Genomic DNA, 22371 nt, shown 5'->3' with positions numbered 1-22371 from the left:
GTGGCAGAGAACTTCTTGGAGGACGATGAATCATCATAATTTTGGTCTCGAGGTTGGAGTGTATCAAGAGAGTGGACAATTATGTCCTCTGTCTACATACACTAGATTCCCAACCAAGTTAAAACTTCACCGTGAAATGCATCTTCTGACAAGTAATAGGGTAGTGGTTTCATCTTAAATGTTTTCTTATTGACAACCTTGGTCCAAACAAAGATGTGGTTGTGGTTAATACCAAACCACATCTGATATTCATATTTGTTCAAAATAGACTGAGGTACCCTGATCTTCAACTGAGTAGCGCCAAGCATTTTGGTGTGTCATTTCTCTAATGATTTTTCATTAAATTTTATGTTAGCAGCATTAGCTTGAGTCCACCATGGAACATAAGTGAGATCTAAGGCTTCCCCATCTGGTACTTCAAATAGGGCTTGACCCTCTAGGGCTCACCATTTCATCATTGCAATAACAACTACTAAATAACTATTGATGAAATGTGTGGCTCTCTTATACACATCCTCATAGGCCTCAAAAATATCATTTAGAAGGAAGCTACACCAATTCATCGACTCACCTTGCACACAAAATTCCACAACGGAGATTGTATCCAGTGTACACTCCCCTTTTATAGAGTGTCGCATGACTTTTTTGGCAATAATATAACATGAAAATTTAACCCAGACATCATTAATCATATCGATAACAACTCCACAACCCTTATGCCAATTGTCATATTTCTCATAGAAAGTATCTTCACCTTTATTCTTGTTATTCTTCAAGGTGCCCTAAAATGTAGTGGAGACATCTTGGTTGTGCATGGATAATCTGGTGATATTTTGAATGTCATACACATGGATAGGATACTCCTTATCAAGCTAGAGTGAACCATTATGTATCTTATTGATAATAAAATTGGCACACCTCATAACTTCACTTGTATTGCCAAAGATAGATAAACCATATAATTTCATAAGTTTAGACCGTTACAATGGACAAAACTTAGGCTTGATCCTCGGAATGGTGTCACTCGATGGGGCTGTAATGGAATGCATGTAGACTTCTAAACTCAAAGTTGGGAACAATGTTGGGTCGGACAAATCATTGTCTGTTACAGATCCATTTGGGCACATCAAATCCCAACATTCAGATCAGTGTTTTAGGGTTCATCAAACCCTAATTTCAGTTGCTTCATGCCCTAAATAAGTCACCCCTTTGAATGCCTCCTTCCCAGACAGTTTCATGACTTGAAGACATCTAGAAATTGCCTCTAGAGGCACCAGCGCAGGTAAGCCCTTATGAAGGTGCACTGCAGAGCAGTTAATTCCACTGCCAGGGTGCTCTGTAGAGCACTTAGGCTTCCTTTCACCTACGTTGGGTGAGAATGAGCGAAATTCACATAGTGTTTGGGGAATATTCTTATCTTTTGGAGTCATCTATAAGTTTCCCTGTCTTATCAACTCCTATGAGCTCGAAAATGGATGAGGAATGAGTTAAGGAGCATCCTATCCTCTCATCCCTTCCTCCATGGAACTAATTCTAAGTATGGAAGGTCGTTCAATGTCACCATTAATGACAAAACCTCCTTCATCTTCCTATAACCATGGAAATAATTCTAAGTATGGAAGGTCGTTCAATGTCACCATTAATGACAAAACATCCTTCATCTTCCTATAAATTGACCACTCATCTAAGTGATCAAGCGCTGGATTATGTTGAATTGTAAGGAGATAATGCTGCTATGAAACTTGACTTTGGAGCAAATGATGTGATGCCACAAGCTTCTCTTGCTTTTGATGTGATGTGGATGGGATCCAAGCTAGAGGAATGACTTTGAATCAGACACTGATGGTTGTAATTCCTTCTGTTATCTAATAAAGTGTTTGAACCTTTTTCTATATGTTGTGTTCTTTCATTATGCTTATATGTATGAATTGTTTCTGATTCCTTTCATTTATATTCAATGGATCGTATGCCTTGATCGGTTTTTGTCTGATGTTGTGTTTACAAGGTACTTCTCAATCAGATTAAGTACAGGAAGGAGCGACGGAATCGATACAAGGGAGACGAGAGGAAAGCGGAACTACAGGTAGGTTCTTTATCTTCTCATCTTATCTATTGTTTATAGGAAAAGTCTAAAACACTTTAAACTATTGTTCTAGACACAGCTACTTGTCTAGTGAATTAGTTTTTATCTGTAGATTCTAAATTCTCCAAAACAAATTGGCAACTCCACTAGGGAAGAATCCTCTTTCCTAGTAGCTTATCCACATCCTAAGACATCCTTGTAGGCTTTATTTGTGTTCATCGATTGTAATTCAGTTGTTTACATTGAAAAATTGGTCAAAATTGTGTCAAATTGCCTCTTCAAATGGCTTACTGTCACCAACGTAGGCTTGTGAGGGACACAGTGCGCTGCAAAGCATCCCTGACTTAGGGACAGTTCTTTGAAGCGCACTGTCTCCCACTCTGGGTTGCGCTGATCCTCCTAGGATCAGTTTCCCACCTTTGGAAAGAGTTTTTTGCCAAATTTTCTCTGTTTGACTGTTTTTTGATTAATCAATGAATGTTATGTCTCAGAAAATGAGTTTTTATCTCTTGGTCTAGCCCAACTTTGATAGGATTGATTAATGTTTCTTCATGTTTTCTTTGTCATTATCGATCAATAGTCAAAGTTAGGATATAATTGATTAATCTTCATTCGAAAGAAAGTGTCGTAAAGTCTTCTCTTCCTTCGAATTTGAATTGTCGTAGTCTTTGTTCATATGAAAGATTGATTGATTGTATGTGCATATTTCCTTTTTGTTCATATTCACATTAAGGGAATCGAAAAGAAATACATGCATGTTGCATTGAAAAGTTTGTGTGTGCTGATAGGAATAGTGTAGGGAAATTGCATTTAGATTGTGCTCTTTGCTCTTTGATCAAAAGAAATTTGATTGCTCTATCCCTCAGTAGCTAGGATTTTCATCGCTAAATTGAATGGAAAGAATTCTTATCATGATAGTTGCATTCCTAGGAATTTAAGAATACATCACGTGGTGAACTTGAAAGGAAAATTCCTAAGCAAGATCAACTTAAAATTAACATCAATTTACCTAATGGAGCATTGTCATTAACGAGAACATTTAGTGGTTCTAGGCTAGAGACATGTTCTAGTGTCATAAAACAAAGCAGTTGTCGCTAACTTGTCTACAATACATCCCGAGTGTGATACCTCATTCCACGTACGTGAGTATATCATAGCTCGTCCACATACCTTCGGGTATATAGGGTGGTGTTACAGTACGTAAAGTATATGGGAATGCTCTCACTATGCGGTTTTGCATTATACAGCGCTTATACGAATTGGGCCTCAACGTACCTTCGGGTATATATGGGAGGACAACTCTAGGTTGCTATCCATCCTTAAGTAACCGAGTCGGCCACCTTGTAAACTGTGATACACCGAACACAGCATTTGGGGAGATTGCCTACCCATACTTCTTGGTTCGCCAGGAGGTATTCTGCAGTTCACAATTTCTTGGTAAACCTTTTTCCTAGTATACCCCTTTTTGTTTATTTCTTTTTTGATAATAAAATTAGTCAATAATCGTGGAGGAACATCAACCCCTACCTCGTTGTTTGTGAAGAACAACGAACAAACCACCTTTGCCTTCCGGAGTGACACCAATTCGGACAAAGTGGTCTCGCTTAATTGAGTCTAGTACATCAAGAACTCCTAGTTCTTCATCTGAATTACTTGAATCATCTATTTCAGTAAGTACTAAGACTCTAGTTACTCTAACTATTTCTCGCCCATTTGTTTCTAAAGAAGAAGTTTCACAATTACCTAAGGACATTAGCACTAATCCTAGTGAAACAGTAACCAACATTGTTCAGCAACAAGTTGATCCTCAACTTGAAGTTGCTCAACAAGAAAGTACTTCTAAACTTGAATCAGTTCAACTAGAAGTTAATCCAGAATCTATCCCAGTTCAAACTGAAGTTACATTTGAACCTAAAGTTGTTCAGGAACCTCTTTCTAAAACTATTGTTCATTTACCTGAACATATGGACTTCAAATTTGAACATTCAAAAGTTGTTAATTTACTAGAAGACGATCAACCAGTTACCCCTCAGACATCAATAACTATTGAAACTTGAACTTTATCAACACCAGAAATCTTTTACGGACTTGACGGTGAAGTTCTTCCACCAGCATTAATTGCTATAGTGGAGGAATTGGAAGAAGATTCCACACTTGGAACCCTGTTTCACTTTGGAACTGGGCTTTATCTTTACCCTGATATTTCCGCTCCATTTAATCCTACTTCTTTTCAAGTACCCGTCAATTCTTTAGGACAACTTTTGGGTCAGTTAACTATGGTTGAACAACCGTCAACATCTCAGACTGTATCATCTAATGCAGCTACAGTAGAATCTTCTATTGCAACCTCCTCGATGTTTTCTACCACACCTGCGTCGCACTTGTATGGTGAATCATCCATCCCAGTTGGTTACCAATTATTATCTGAAACCCACTCAGAGGTTGTTTCTACACCATGGTCATCACCCATGTCCTCAACCGGAATTTTACCTGGTTCTTCTCTAACAGGAACTCAACAGTTTGATCCTGCATATCAGTATCAAGCTGGGAAATCTGGTCAAAAAAGACCTATGTATCCATTAAGTACTAGATTGCCACCATATGGAGAGAAATATTCTTATTCACCGTATCCTCCTTATTCTGGAGCACTACCATATGGTAATATCCCGCAGTATTCAGGTCAATCTGGAATTAGAGTTTTTCAATGGCAACCAACAATTCCAGTTCAACTGAAGCTTGTGTATCCAACACAACCAATGGGAACTGTGTCAGTTATTCCTACTACACCTGTTGTTACTATTGTACCACAGTCACAAGTTCAAACAGTTGTATCTGAACTGGTACATCAAGAAGTTCAAGTTCCTCAGGTTGTTGTACAACAACCACTTGTTTCTGGGGTTTAACAACAACCTCAAGTTAGTATACCTTTATCTGGACTAACCTAGGCTTACACTGGTATAGTTTATTCACAACTTGGCCAATCTTTCATTGTTGAACAGTAACAACTTTTAAATCAACAACAGTTGTACCAACAACAACAACAGTTGATTCGACAACCGTGGCAGCCTCAATTTCAACAACCCCAATTCCAGCAATTTCAACCCCAGTTTGGACTTGTTCCACAGGTTCAACCTAGTTTTGGTCAATCTCAATCTTACCAAGGTCCTGCTCAACAAGGCTTTGCAGGTTATGGGCAACCACACATTCAATTTGGTTATCAACAACCACCTTATGCTAGTTTTGTTCAACAACAACCATACCAAGGTTACCAAATGCAGATGCCCTATGTCGGTATGCAAAGACCTATTGCTCAGGTAATTCCATCATATCCTAGGTATGTTCAACCTGACTTGAATTGACAATTTTTGTTTGTAGCAACTTTAGAATTACCAGATTTAAATCGGCTCACTAATGATCCAATCTTATATGCACCTTGGTGGCCAATAATTTAGCATAAGTTACCATCTGACATTCCAACATTAAACGGAAATCCTGGAGAAAACCCATCAAATCATGTCATGACCTTTCATTTGTGGTGTTCATCAAACTCCTTAAATGATGATTCGATTAGACTTCATCTTTTCCAAAGAACACTTACTAGTCCAGCTGCTAAATTGTACATTGAATTACCAAGAGCTTCTTTCGATAATTTCGCGACTTTAGCCACTACATTTTTGACCCACTTCCAATTACCCATCAGATACAAGACTGGAACGGAACTCCTAACCAACTTCAAACAGACTACTGCTACCCATATATCACATCATATTCATGAGTGGCGGCATCGTCGTCGAATGGTTAAGACATATATTCCCGGTCAGCTTTTAGCTGAGTGGTTCATAAAATCCTTTTTTCCATCAATCACTGAGGATGTGGAAAAAGGTGGAGTTGTCACAGAAGAGAAAGTTAGTGCTCGTGCCCAATACTTGGATTTGATTTCCACACAATCTGACACGATTTATGATAAAATTCTCAATGCACCTCGACTAGCTTTCACTGTTCCCCCTCCTCCACAATCAAGTAAGGACTCTCATGTCGGCGATGGTGTGATCGGTTCTTTGAGCACACAAATAGCAAGAAGACCATCTGGTCAAACTCTTGTTCCTTCCAATCAAACTAACAATGCATTAGAAAATACTCTTGCCTCCGAGATTAATGTCGTGTCATCTGACAAAGACAAAAATCCAAAGCAACCAGGGAGCAAGAAAAATGGGAAAAACAAAAAGAAACAAGATAATTCCCCTCTAGAGAAATCATCTGATTCCTCTACTTCGGCAAGGAAACCTCGTTATCCATGTCTGATTTGTAATGATGAGCATTTTACAAGATATTGTCCACACTGCTCTAAGGTCTCTAAACTTTTAAAGACTTCAAACACATCGGCAATGTTGACTGATCTGTTTCCAAACCCGGAGACACATTTGGTTGCAATAGACCATGCTTCCACATCCCAAGTACTCATGTTATCCATCACAAAGCCACAAAACGAAGTTTTGGTGTCAACGAGAAACAAAGATTATGGAAATCCATCGTCATCGTCAAATAATCAGGCCACTGATCAACCTAATCCTTTGACTTCGACTTCATTGGAAAATGTTCCACCCATTGTACTTGAATTGACAATAAAACCACCAAAGGGAGTTGTGCACAAATCGACATTTAACCCTCGGGCTCGAGCAACTCAAAATTATAACATAGTGGAAGATCTTGCTCAATCACCTTCTGCTATGTCGACACTCAAGGTGTTACAAAATTGTCCCTCCCAGAAGCAGGCTTTACTGTTAGCAATAGTCGGAGTAGATCCTACGGATTCAAATCTTGTGGTTTTTAACCATGCGGGATATACACCACAGTTACCAGCACTGTTAGCTTTCCTAATTCAAGTAAAATCTCTCAATGAGAATGTTCACCGAACTATTATTGATGAGGGGGCATCTACTTTCATTATGTCCATGAGCTGCTGGAAAACACTTGGTTCACCGTCGTTGTCACGATCACCGACCACGTTGAAAGCTTTTGATGGAAGAACATATACTCCATGTGGGATTTTGTGTAACCTGCAAATTGAACTAGGGGGTAAAACAGTTACTATTGAAGTTTAGGTAGTTGACAGATCCCTCGATTACAACATTTTACTGGGAAGGCCTTGGGTATATGCTATGGCTGTTGTGGTTTCCACGTATTTTCATACTATTGCATTCCTTTTTAAGGGTGGAATCATAGTCATTGATCAGCTAGACTTCTTTGCCAATTGTTCACAAGCTACGGGAAGCATTTTGTTGGTACACGGACCCCCGCTATCACTTCAAAGCGTTGAAGTAGGTCTCTTTAAAGATCCTTCCCTAATGGGTACTTTTACCCTACCATCACCATATGATTTGGCAGAAGTGGCAAGAGTAGAAACTTTCAACATGATTTCCTCCACCTCATTTGATTTAAGGAGGATTACCAACAAAGTTGAAGTTAATAGTAATATTGAGGTGATGCCGTTAAGCCCCATTGAATCATCATAGCAATCAATTTTTCAAGCTTGCACGCAAACCCAAATCCGCACTCAACAATTGTATGGGTAGATCGGTCGTTAGAATATGGTACCTCTTCGGATCCTTTTTCACGTATACATTCTACGGATGAAGGAATCATCCAATCAATGATGATAGGAGAGGAACTATGGGAAGATTATCATCATCATTCCCATCTTCAAAATGACATCAAAAACTATTCAAGTGAACTAAACCACCCATCAGTTGTTGATTTCTTATCGAATTCACTTTTCATCAACACAATCGAATCTGAGCAAAACCTGTCAAATATTGAAGAAATGATTTCTATTAATATTTCGACCAAGCCTAATATTGTAGAGAGCATTCATGTTGGCAAATATTGTTCTCCATTGGAACTCGATAATTACCGTACTCTCTTTCATGAATTTAGATATATTTTTGCATGGTCTTACGAGGAGATGCCAGGCATTGACTCTAATATTGTTGAACACTAAATTAAAATGTACCCTGATGTCAAGCCAGTTCAACAGCAGCTTCAACCTGTTCATCCAAAGAAAGCTACTGCAATTAAAGAAGAAGTTGAAAAACTTTTGCGAGCAGGTTTTATTTACCCTGTTCCTCTTACTGACTGGGTTTCCAACATTGTTCCTATCATGAAGAAACAAGGAACAATATGAGTGTGTGTCGATTATAGGGATGTAAATCAGGCATGTCCAAAGGACAATTATCCTACTCCTTTTATCGACCAAATTATTGATGAATGTGCCAGATGTGAAATATTCTCATTTATGGACGGATTTTCCAGCTACAATCAAATCAATATACGCACACAGGACCAATCGAAAACAGCTTTTATTTGTCCATGGGGCACATTCGCCTACAGGAAACTCCCATTCGGTTTGAAGAATGATGGGGCCACATTTCAGAGGGCAATGAATTATGCCTTCCATGAAATCAAGCACATTGTTCAACCTTACCTTGACGATTTACCTGCTCATTCGCGAAAGCGGACTGATCACCTGCAACACTTGAGAGTAATATTTTTACGATGCCGACACTACAAGATTCAACTCAATCCACACAAATATGTGTTTTTTGTTGGTTCTGGTCACTTGCTTGTCTTTGCAGTGTCTCGAGAAGGGATTCGATTGGATCCATTAAAGGTTCAGGCAATTTTGGATTTGCCCCCACCTTCAAATCTTTTACAGTTACAGAGACTCCAATGGAAAGCCAAATTTCTGAGGAGGTTCATTCCTAATTACGTTGAAATGGCTAAAGGTTTTACATCTCTTTTGAAAAAGGAGATACCCTTTCGTTGGGATCAGGTTGCGCAAGCTTCCTTTTACGCTCTTAAAGATACCCTGATTAGAGCTTCATTAATGTATTCTCCAAATTACCAAAATGACTACTACATGTGTCTCACCGCTGCAGATACAACCATTGGCATGGTTTTAGTCTAATAAGAAAATGGGATTGAACATCCTATTTATTACTTGAGCCGTAATCTCAAAGATATAGAAAGTAAGTACTCTTATGTAGAAAAACTAGCTTTGGCAGCTATGCAAGATGTTCAAAGTTTTCGCCATTATATCCTATTACGGAAAACAACTGTCATTTCAGATTACAACCCTATGACATACATTTTGTCACGTCAATTGTTGGAGGGCAAATATTCAAAATGGATAGTTATTCTACAGGAATTTGATTTAGAATTCTTCAAGTCTAAATCAAAGAAATCTCTAGTTTCGCTGAGTTACTATGTGACCTTCCCTCGACCTCCATCGATTCAACATCTGAACCATCAATTTTGGATGAGTCTTTGTTTCTAATTTCATCATCTGACACCTGGTATGGAGATATACTGATTTATCTCCAAACCCAAACTTTCCAGCAAGATACCTCTCACTCGCAACAGCGTCGTATTCGTTACCAAGCCAAAGATTATCTGATCATTGGAGACACACTTTACCATCGTGGTATCGATACGGTTTTATGGGGGTGCCTCACACATGAGGAGGCTGATAAAGCATTGAATGATTGCCATTCAGGTGCCTATGGTGGACACTTATCTTGATATGCAACCGCACAAAGAATTTTTCGTGCTGGTTACTTCTGGCCAACTATACTTAAAGATTGTATTATTGTTGTCAGAAGCTATCATGCATGCCAGATATATGACCAAAAAACCAAATTACCACCTGCACCATTGCATCAGTAATTGTTGTTGGCCCATTCGGAAAATGGGGCATTTACTTTATGAAATGAAACCCCACCTCGGCCGGGGGGCATGGGTAGATTATAGTCGTCGTTGAATATTTTACCAAATGGGCTGAGGCAATGGCAACATTGAACAATAATGGTGAAACGACTACTCTTTTCTTTTTCAACCATGCGGTTGCCCTGTTTGGTGTACCACAAGCCATAGTTACAGATCATGAGTCGCATTTTCGTAATCACATGATGGCTGAGTTGACTTCTAAGTTAGGACTATCACATGATAGTTCTACCCCGTATTACCCACAAGTGAATGGACAAGTTGAGGCCATCAACAAGATCCTGAAGCGGATGTTGCAAAGAATGATATGGGTTCATAAAAGAAACTGGCACTTAATCCTATACTTTGCCTTGTGGGCATATTGAACCTCGATGAGAAATGCAACTGGATTTACACCTTTTCAGTTGGTGTATGGTTTGGAAGAAATCTTACCGATACAATGTGAAATTTCATCGCTCAAACTCACGATTGACCTGTTACCCGACACTTCTGAAGAAGAAGCGCATTTCTTGGAATTAATCCATTTGGATGAAACCCGTCATGATGCGCATTGGCTAACAAAGCACATAAGAAATGTATTAAGGCGCAATATGATAGGAATGTTAAGCCTCGTATCTTCTCAGAAGGATACCTAGTCTTGCTTTACGATCAGGAAGCTGATAAACTTGGAGCAGGGAAATTCGAACCAATGTGGATGGGTCCTTATGTTGTCAAGCGTGTTCTGGAAAAAAGAGCCTACGAGTTAGTAGATTATGATGGGATCCCATTGTCGTAGCCCCGAAACAGTTTGTACCTCAAATGTTACTATGCTTGATAAAGTATAGTAAAACTCACAGTATATATGCTTTCATTGCATGTGTGTGTGTGTGTCTTTTAGAGATTTTTATCTGGCTAGTAATCCGCTTTGCATTTGTTGCAGATGTCGGAGTCTTCGAAACCTTTTGTTGGTTACGCCGATGGTGCTAGTCATAGTATGCAGAATTTGCCTTCTGCAGCATGGGCCATTTTCACTCCAAGTGGCGAGTTAGTGAGTTTTTAAGGGATTTGTATTGGTCGATCGACAAACAATGTCGTTGAGTATAACGCATTGATTGAACTACTCTCTGATGCCATTTCACTTGGAATTCACCGAATCATCGTTAGGCTGGACTCGCAACTCATTGTACTACAACTAACAAACATTTATATTGTCCAAAATCCAACAATTTTTTGTATGTTCCTTAGAGTTCATAATTTGGAAAGACATTTTGAACGCATTCAATATCAACATATTTCCAGAAATCTTAACACATTAACTGATTCTCTAGCGAATTATGTGTTAAATAGGCATTTGCAACACATGTAAAAGTAATATTTTCAATTCACATCATCAATTGAATAGGATTGCATATAACCATAAAGAACTCTGAAAGTAAAATAGATAGGTGTTTTAAAATTTTTTACAAAATTTGTGCCCAAGACACATTTGGTCATCTGACCCAAAAACTCAAAAATGCATACAAAACATCCTAAGTAGATCGAGTGGTCCTCATGGTAACAGGTCACAGCCTGTGTTATCATGCACAAAAGCCTAGCCCAGTGGTTAGGAACACCAATAGTGTGGCACTGCAGCCTCATAGGTAACTCCTAGATCTGGATATCCTAAATACCAAGGGTTAATCCCTCTATGTGATCCTACAACTTTGCTAAGGTTTCGACCAAATCCAAGTCCTCGAGAATTGCTCTCCCGATGTTTCTCTGCGCTGACCCACATGCAACCTGTTGGCATACCGCAGGCTGAACAGTACCCACATATGTATGTATAAAAGTAATTTTAGTTTAGTCTTGGAAACAATAAAAAACACAAAAAACATGTAGAAACTTGAAAAATCAAAAAACACTTTGGTCAAACAACTTACCCATAGCACCCCATTGTGCTCCAACTGGTAGAATCAAATCTAGATCTCCACGATAATCCATCCCTGAGTATGGATGCTTCTCGATAACAACATGTTGTCGCTCAAGCCAACTGAAAAATGCAAGGGAGAAAATGATTATTGATTGACCAGCATGTCGAGCCATCAATTCAACCCACCTCTGCATACGTGGATCTCTAGGACCAGCCACACCCAGTGATACATGTTGTGGTTGCATCAATGGGATTTTCTCTAAGGAAAAAGCAATCAAGATCAAACCATAGCAGAAATTCTTCGTCTTACCACTTTTTACCTTAGTCAGTTGTTCTTTCAGTAGCGAAAGTACAGCCTCGCACCAGTTGAAAACTTTTGGCTCTAGACACTCCAATGCATACTGCATATAAGATTTGTTCGCCAGATGTAGTGTCACACTGCCAGCCAATTTTGTGATCGTGAAGAGGATCGTTCTTAAAGGCAAATCACTTACATCCCTGATATTTATTTTCCCATCCTTGCTAGGCTGTGTACCTGGCCGACAAAACTTTCTGATGTAATCTCTCACCGATTCACCTCCACGGGCAAATCCAGAAAGTGAGATGGAGGCACCTCGCCTTGACAATCCGGTAAGAAAGTAAATATACTCAATAGTAATAGGGACCATCTTGCCACTAATGTGAAATGTCTGATCTGTCAGATCCCATGCACGAACAAGGAACTGCAATAGTTCTATTCCTTACCTCATTGCGGACAACTTAAAGTATTTGAGTAACCCGCAATTCCTGAGGGCCTCAATTGTACCCGGGTTGTTTAAGGAAACCATGTCTTGTTCTTCATGCTCTCTTTCTTGCCATGTAATCGACATTTTTATCTGATGAAAGCCTGAAACACAATCATGAGCTAAATTGGGATCCTTTCCATGCAAAAAACAAGACAAATTTTGGAGCTAAACAGCTAAAACAAACCTGGGAAACTCGCCCACTGCAGCCCAGGCACAGAGACAGTGTGTTGTAAAGCATCTAGCCTTCTATCTGGGTGCTCTTCAGTGCAGTTTTCGATGTGAAAGCCTGCACTGATCCCAGGGAAAAAAATGAAACCCCAAGGGCCCCAGAAAACCCTAAAATTTGCATGAAATGACAAAAGAATGGATTCAAAAGAAAGTAGAGAGGTTTAGTTCTTACCTGGTCTAGACGGCTTGAGAAATGGTCCACAGAATCTTTCGCAATCAGCTGGTAAAAACTGAGCTCAAAGCACAAAACTGGATGGTAAGTTCCAAATGGTAAAAATGTTATGGTGAAAACTTGTTTTATGTTTATTTCATGTTAATTAATCGACTAAACATTAGTATTTGCCTATTTTTGCCTATGAAACAGATATTTTTAATCCATTTGGTGATGTTTTGAGCAGGTTTTACAATTGACTTGTAGAATTCAACATGCTCGATTGTAAGTTGTACTTTTGACCACAGAGCACACTTTTATCTCTTTTTTGAGCTCTGTTGAAAATGAAAAAGGAACCCCCTTGGAGTCCTCCTTAAGATCTTTTCAGACTCTTTAAATATGAAAAGATTGTCGAGCGCTTGTCCTTTCCAGCTCGTTAACAGATTGGAAAAGATATTTCTCTTGTATTATTTTACGCTTTTTTGGACTTGAGAGATTAATTTACAAAAAAGAACTTATGGAGTTTTCTTTTTGTACCTTTTCAAACTCTCTAAACATGAAAAGGGCTGAGTTATCTTTGTCGTTAAACTCGTTAAAAACATCAAATAGCGACAAACTTGTCCATCTAGACAAGACCGAGTTTCACCTTCGCTAGACTCATCAAAACATCAAATAGCGATGGATTTGCCCAAAGGGTGAAATTATACAACAAGCATACGTTATTCTCCTCAAGCTTGATAAAAATAATGAGGTATTGGTCAGCAATGACTAGGGAAAATGGAAAAAGGAGAAAACCACTTTATGGTAGCAGGTCGCTCTTGAACATGACACTTTCACTCCATCACCGTGACTATCTGGGTTGGGTTATTAGCTTGATGGTTATCATACCATTGGTCTATCATACCATCCATCGCTTTTTTTTGGGTCAATGCTACCAATTCACTTTAGTGTCGCCGACATGTTCAAGAGAAGTCATCCAGTCAAAATCCATCTTTTGCAATAAGATAAACCTTCTTTTTCATGACCGCCATTCCTGAACCTTGTGTCGTCAGTCAAATTCCATATCTAAAATCACTACACTCATTTTGTGTCGTTGATGTGAGATACATCAAGGCCCTCCTGCGACGAGTCACTTCTTGTCGACATCAACTCATTATCCAAGAAGTTGACCTAGAAACACCCATTTAGTACCTTGAGGCTTGCATGCATCAATGGTAGGTTTCTTGCTTTTGGTGATAGGCATACATCAATGGCCTTCGACCAAAAGACTTTGTATGGTGTTCAACATCAAATCATCCATTCACACCATGCAGAATGTACTGCAGTACCTTGAGGATCATTATCATTATCGGTGATTTCTCTTGCATCTGTTAACAACTTACATCATTGGCTAGTAATCAGATGGTGTCTTCCCATGTTCAACTTCAGATCACATATTCACATGGTTAGACTCATACTTGAGAGAACGGTTGAACGAGATTGAAGACCCTGGATCTAGTTTCATCCATCTGGGCTGCGATATCAGGAGTACTAAATCATATGTACAATGGCTTTACATTGATAGTCATTCCAATCATGGGTCTATATTTGTAGACGACTGTTTATGTACATGTAATGAAAGTTTACAAGTTGAGCAGGGGTATGCCTTCCCTCAACAATTCATGTAAAATCAAATATCATGATATATGTATTGTAATTGATGCAGGTCACCTTCCACTTCGATACCTCCTCATCACATCGTAAAGCATTTCATTCGACATTGGCATTTTTCCAACTTCATGCTTTAGGGGGCAGTTGTTACAGATCCATTTGGGCACATCAAATCCCAACATTCAGATCAGTGTTTTAGGGCTCATCAAACCTTAATTTCAGTTGCTTCATTCCCTAAACAAGTCACCCCTTTGAATGCCTCCTTCCCAGACAATTTCATGACTTGAAGACATCCAAAAATTGCCTCTAAAGGAACCAACGCAGGTAAGCCCTTATGAAGGTGTGTTGCATAGCAGTTAAGTCCACTGCCAGGGTGCTCTACAGAGCACTTAGGCTTCCTTTCACCTACGCTGGGTGAGAATGAGCGAAATTCACATAGGGTTTGGGGAATATTCTTATCTTTTGGAGTCATCTAGAAGTTTCCCTGTCTTATCAACTCCTATGAGCTCGAAAATGGATGAGGAATGAGTTAAGGAGCATCCTATCCTCTCATTCCTTCCTCCATGGAACTAATTCTAAGTATGGAAGGCCATTCAATGTCACCATTAATGACAAAACCTCCTTCATCTTCCTATAAATTGACCACTCATCTAAGTGATTAGGGGCTAGATTATGTTGAATTGTAAGGAGATAATGCTGCTATGAGACTTGAATTTGGAGCAAATGATGTGATGCCACAAGCTTGTCTTGCTTTTGATGTGATGTGGATGGGATCCAAGCTGGAGGAATGACTTTGAATCAGACATTGATGGTTGTAATTCCTTCTTCTATCTAATAAAGTGTTTGAACCTTTTTCCATATGTTGTGTTCTTTCATAATGCTTATATGTATGAAATGCTTCTGATTCCTTTCATTTATATTCAATGGATTGTATGCTTTGATCGGTTTTTTTCTTCTGTTGTGTTTACAAGGTACTTCTCAAGCGGATTAAGTATGGGAAGGAGCAATGGAATCGATACAAGCGAGACAAGAGGAAATCGGAACTACAGGTAGGCTCTCTATCTTCTCATCTTATCTATTGTTTATAGGAAAAGTATAAAACAATTTAAACTGTTGTTTTAGATACAACTGCTTTTCTAGTGAATTAGTGTTTATCCGTAGATGCTAAATTATCTAAAACATTGTTGACTAGAGTAACCTTCTCATATTTCCCCAGGACTTCCTTTGTAGGCTCAATGTGGTCATTGGAGAAATCAAAAGGAACGATTGGTTTATTAGAGCGACCCATAGTGGATATTCAATGTCTATAAACCAACTGAATAAGGGGATGACAATGGGCTTGAGACATAAGGGGAATAGATGTAGAAGCCAGGGTGAAAAACTTCAAAGGATATACAAACACAAATGACCAATGGCGCTTCGATGAGCGATACTTATAGAAAAAGCAGCAACATGTCATGTAATGACTCAACCGTTGGTTATTAAATGTGACAACTTACAAAAATCAAACTTGATTCAGATATTGATGACAATTAGGACACGTATCCACATGACATGGCGCATATGACCTAAAAAGGAAATGCCATGATGACAAATTTAACGAAAAGTACTTTAATGGTTTAAAGCATAAATCAAATCACAAAAATTGACTGTTACAGGGAAAACAACTCAACAATTGAAAAGACTCACATTAAATGGTTGAATATATGACGAAAATGCCAACATACACCTCACTAACCACAATCGGTTGTGGTGGGTCGTAACTAAGAAGTAAGACAGACCACTAATACAACTAGACTGACTAACTAACTGTCACAACTAACTCAATCCTAAACCTAAGTGATGCCCCCTTACGGAGAGCGAAAAACCAAAGTAACTTCAGTGATGATAGTGTGGCTTTAGGGTGCACCATTCACCCAACTAGGAAAAAGAACTCCATCAAGTTGTGTGAGCTTAAAAACTCCATTCTCTCTTATTTACGCAACAAATAAAGGACCCAACCAGTGCATTTGCAACTTCTTAGGATGTTTAAGGTACTTACTATCATATAAAAACACTTTATCTCCCACAAAACAAAAACTTATTTTTTATAAGTCTTTCATGCCATGCTTTTTGTCTTTCTTTCTCAACACTTTTATGAAAGTCTACGAGAAAACGAGGCTCCTCTAATTCCCACAGCTCTTGTAAACAATCAGACATAGATTCATCATCATACAGTCTGGTGGCTTTCACAATAAATAGATTCATAACAATAAATTCAACATGTACCATTGCCTATCTGCACTATACAAGTTGAAAGGGAGCATACTTATGCAGGTGTTTGATGGTAGTTCGATAGGCCCATAGTGTAGCAGGAACTCTCTCACCCTAGTCATCTCTGTTAACAAAGCATACTTTAGTGAGTCACTTCTCCAAAATATTGTTAAAAGCTTCAACAATACCATTCACCTATGGATGACATGGGCTACTTTTATGATGTTGAATCATGAACTCCCACAATAATGTTGCAACAATGTCATTAATGAAGTGTGACCCTTAGTCACTTGCGAGACTCCTTGGAAAATCAAACCTTGTAATAATATTCTCAAATATGAACCTAGCAACAGTATTAGTAGTGCAATCCTTAACAAGAGTTTCCTCAGCCCACAACTTCAAACAATCAGTTGTAGTAATAATGTAGCGAGTGTTTGGGTGTTTTGCAGGAGGATTTATTGGCCCAACAAAATCAAGAGCCCACTTCTCAAAGGCTTTGTTATGAAACCAGCTCAAGAAAAGATAGAAAAGATAGATCAACACCTTAGAATTCAACCTCTTCGAGGGGGCAACCTCCTTTACATTACATAAATGAACAATTCTTCGATGATTCAAATGACAAAACCTCCTTTCTATATATAGGAGTCTAAGGAGTCACAATATAATCTAGCTGACTTAACAATAATAATATAAAGCCATAAAAATAAAAGTAGAGGGATTCTATGGGGCATAGTAATAACAATATGGGGGCAATAGGGGCACAACAATATTAATAAGGGGTATAACTACAATAGTAATGGGGTAATCACTAGTATTATAGGGACCCAACATGCCCCTCTCCTTCAAAAAAGTGTTGTCCTCAACGCTTGAATAGTTCTGGATACTTCTGCATAAAATTCTCATCCTCCCATGTGGAATCTTATGCGAATAAGTTCTTCCACTTGATAAGATACTCTGAAATTGATCGATTTCGTAGCTGTCGAGTTCTTGTTTCTATAACTGCTTCTGGTTCCAATATAATTTTTCCTTCCTCGTCAAGTTCTGGAAATATTGTTTGAACTGGGAGCTTGTCGCCTATAACCTTCTTTAAACATGAAACATGGAAAACTGGGTGCAATCGAGAAGCTGCAGGAAGCTCCAATTTGTATGCCATAGTACCAATCTTTTGCAACACCTTGTACGGACCATAATACTTTGGTGATAATTTATTATCCTTCTTAGCTTGCTTGAGGGACATTTGCTTATATGGTTGTAGCCGTAGGAATACCCAATCACCTACATCAAAACTTCTTTCACTGCGATGTTGATCTGCCTGTTGTTTCATTCTATTATGTGCCAACACGAGGTTATCCTTTAAGAGTTGGAGGACTTGTTGTTGATGTTCGATGTGATGTTCCACTTCCTGAACCTTAGAATTTTCTCTTAAATATGATGTGATGGATGGTGGTTGATACCCATAAAGTGCCATAAATGGTGTCATTTTTGTTGCTGTATGGAAGCAAGTGTTATAACACCATTCAGCCAGAGGCAACCATTTGACCCATTGTCTCTGTTTATCAGATACAAAGCAACGAAGATATCCTTCCAAACATTTGTTTACTATCTCAGTTTGCCCATCAGATTGAGGATGATAAGATGAGCTATGGGCTAACTGAGTACCAAGACAAGAAAATAATTTTGTCCAAAAATTTCCAGTGAAAATGGGATCTCTGTCACTTACAATAATCTTTGGGTTTCCATGTAGCTTTTGAATTGTTTCCATAAATGCAGTAGAAACTGTACTGGCTTTAAATGGATGTGATAATGCACAAAAGTGTGCATACTTGGTAAGTCTGTCAACTACCACCATGATGACACTCTTTCCCTCAGACTTGGGTAAACCTGTGATAAAATCCATTGAAACCTCCTCACAACTTTGGCTTGGAATGGATAAAGGTTGTAATAGACTTGGTGTCTTAATTGTTTCAACTTTATTTTGTTGGCAAACCAAACATTCCGCCACAAACTTTTGAATATCTGATTTAAGGCCATCCCAAAAAAATTCCTTCTTAACCCTGTGGTAAGTTCTTAAAAATCCTGAGTGCCCTCCTAAGGGAGAAGTGTGCAATTCCATAAGAATCTTTTGTTTTAGCTGGGAATTCTTACAGAGGTATAAGCAATCTTTGTACCATAACGAATCATTTTTCCAGCTAAATGTATCAGACGTACTGGAATCTTGTTGTAACTTTCGAATAAGTGCCCACACTTCTTCGTCATTCTTCCATTCCTCCCTTGCTTCGTTTATCCAATCTGGTTGGATAATAGAAATGGTGCACAACAATGCTTCCACATCCTCATCCTTTCTTGAGAGTGCATCTGCCACCACATTTTGCTTCCCTTTTTTGTAGATTATTTCAAAGTCATAACCCAACATCTTTGTGACCCACTTTTGTTGCTCTTCAGAGGATAATCTTTGTTCTAAAAAGTATTTAAGGCTATCATGATCCGTTTTTACCTTGAAGTGTCTTCCCATTAGGTAGGGTCGCCATTTCTTAAGTGCATGGAGTATTGCCAACATTTCCTTCTCATAAATAGCTTTGCTTAAAAACTTTCCCTTGATTGGACGACTTTCAAAAGCAATGGGTCTTTCATCTTGCATTAGAACAGCACCAATTCCATTTCCTGAAGCATCACATTCCACAATAAAGGTTTTTGTGAAGTCCGGTGTAGCTAAGACTGGTGCTTGGCACATTGCCTCTTTAAGATGTTCAAGGGCCTTTGTTGCTTCCGGAGTCCATGAAAATGCATCTTTCTTCAATAATGTTGTTAGAGGTGCTGCTATTCTCCCATAATTCTTAACAAACTTGTGATAATACCATGTCAACCCAAGAAATCCTCGCAGATGCTTTATGGATGTGGGGACTTTCCATTCCTTAATGGCTTTAATTTTGCTAGGGTCTACCTTAACTCCTTCATGAGATACAATATGACCCAGATATTCCACCTCCTGGACTCCAAAGAAACATTTGGATCTTTTTGCATATAATTGTTTCTCCTCCAATAATTGTAGCACCCTCTCAACATGTTCAACATGATCCTTTCAAGACTTGTTGTAGATTAGTATATCATCAAAAAATACTAACACAAATTTTCTAAGGAATGGTTTGAAAATTGAATTCATCAAACCTTGAAATGTTTAAGGTGCATTGGTAAGGCCAAAAGGTATGACCAAAAATTCATAATGACCCTCATGAGTTCTAAATGCTATTTTCGGAATGTCTTCAGTCTTCATTCTGATTTGATGATATCCTGAACGAAGATCCAACTTGGTGAAGTAAATTGATCCATGCAATTCATCTAGTAATTCATCAATGACAGGAATGGGGAACTTATCTTTAATAGTGAGCTTGTTCAGCTCCCTATAATCCGGACACATGCGCCATGATCCATCCTTCTTGTGCACCAATACTACTGGAGCAGGGAAAGAACTTTGACTCGATTGAATTATACCAGCCTCTAGCATTTCTGTAACCATACGTTCAATTTCACTCTTTTGGACATAGGGATATCTGTACAGCCTGATGTTTGGAGGAACACTTCCTGGAATCAGATGAATAGCATGATCATGGTCACGCATAGGTGGGAGACGTTTGGGAGTCTCAAATACCTTGGAATGATTGTCCAGGACTTTTTGGAGATCTGGAGAAATAGATGATTCCGATGTGGAAACATCTAGCGAATATAATTGTGCAATTACACCTCTTTGCTCCTTTTTTAGAAGCTTTTTCATACCATTAGAGCTGATTATCTTTCCTGGTTTCCCTGCAATACCCCTTAATTCAACTTCCTTTCCTTCCGTAGAAAATTTGATGAAAAGTTCTTGAAAATTAAAAGCTATTGTACCCAAGGATTGTAGCCATTGGACTCCTAGTACAACATCAGCACCTCCCATTGGAATGGAAAGCATTGGGCTAGTCAATACATATTCTCCCATGGATAGCTTGATATTATGGCACTTTCCAGAGCAATTTGTTGTTCCTCCATTTGCAATCATCACTTGAACTCTGGTGCTGGATATAAGAAGCAATTCAATTCTTTTGCTACCTTACAATGAATAAAATTGTGGGTGCTTCCTGAATCAATCAACACTATTACCTTTTTCTTCTTGATTTGTCCTTCTATCTTGATGGTTTGAGGAGTGGTAATTCCCGCCAATGCATTACAAGATATGGTCAGATTTATTTGTTCTTCATCTAGGCTTTGTTCCTGGAGTATATCCTCTTCTTTGACCTTTCTTGCTCATTTTCTTCTTCCTCTTCACGATCTATGTAGAATAATTTCTTCTCAGCACACTTATGACCTTTAGTGTATTTGTTATCACAACTATAACAAAGCCCTTTTGCTCTTTTTTCTTCCAATTGTTGTGGTGTCAACCTTATAGGTTGTGGAAGACTAGGGGCAACAACACTTCCGTCTTTATAGTTGTGAGTGGTATGCTTCCTGGTTGCCATAATTTTGCTTTCCATTTTCTTGCTAACTTGAATGCCTTCTCTAATGAATCAGGTTCCCAAAGGCGAACATCATGTTGGATATTATCCTTTAAAGGCCCTATGAACACATCAATCCTATGCTCCTCTGGAATATATTTTACCCTTATGTTCAATTTTTGGAACTCCTTAATGTGCTCCATTATTGAACCCTTTTGTTTGAGACTTATCAATTGGCTAAAAAAAGTGTTGCTTTTTGTATCCTCATAATGTGCTATCAATTCTTTCGTAAAAATTGCCCAAGTGATAAATTGTTTACGAGAGCAAAGCCATTGATACCATACAAACTAATTTGGTTCCAAATATAAAGTTGCCATACGTACCTTTTGTGTGTTTTGCACATTATTGAGATAGAAGAATTGCTCCATCTGTAATATCCATGTGGCAGGATCCTTGCCATCAAACTTCCTCATATCGATTTTTGGAATCTGGTGAGTCTTCGATCCAACATTAGAGTCTATGGAATCATGATTAACATTTCTTTTGTTCTCATCATGAGTTTCCTTTAGTACCCTTTCACCCTTAGTGACCATTTCTTGTAGCAACTTATTCATATTTATCTTCAATTCTTCCATCTTATCATCCATGCCATCAATTTTAGCTTCTACGCCTTTATTTAAACAATCCATCTTAGCTTCTACACCTTTCTTTAAACCATCCATCTTAGCTTCTACATCTTTCCTTAAACCATCCATCTTAGATTCTGTTGCTTTTTGTGCAAGTGACACTTGTTGCACTTGTTCTTGTAATTTTGATATATCATATAGCATTTCTTCTTCTTCTTCATGAGTCATGCTAGAGCTTTCAGGTTCCTTACTAGGTGTTTGCATTTTATTTCCTCAGGGTATCAGTTACTGATAATAATGCTCTGTTATGCCCTTTGAATTCCTTCAAAATAAATTTTCAAACCAAGCTTAAGCAAAAATTTAAGAAAATCTACACACCTTTTTTCACTTTGTAGGAGCTCGATATTGCCTCTGATGTATCTCTGTACTTTCCGATCATCTAGTTCTGAATGTGTGACCTGT

The sequence above is a fragment of the Pinus tabuliformis genome, chromosome 2_1, assembly GCF_031772625.1.
Source record: "Pinus tabuliformis cultivar Carrire ecotype Pingquan chromosome 2_1, CPIR1, whole genome shotgun sequence".
Lineage (NCBI taxonomy): Eukaryota > Viridiplantae > Streptophyta > Pinopsida > Pinales > Pinaceae > Pinus > Pinus tabuliformis.
Note: the sequence above shows the minus strand (reverse complement) of the source record.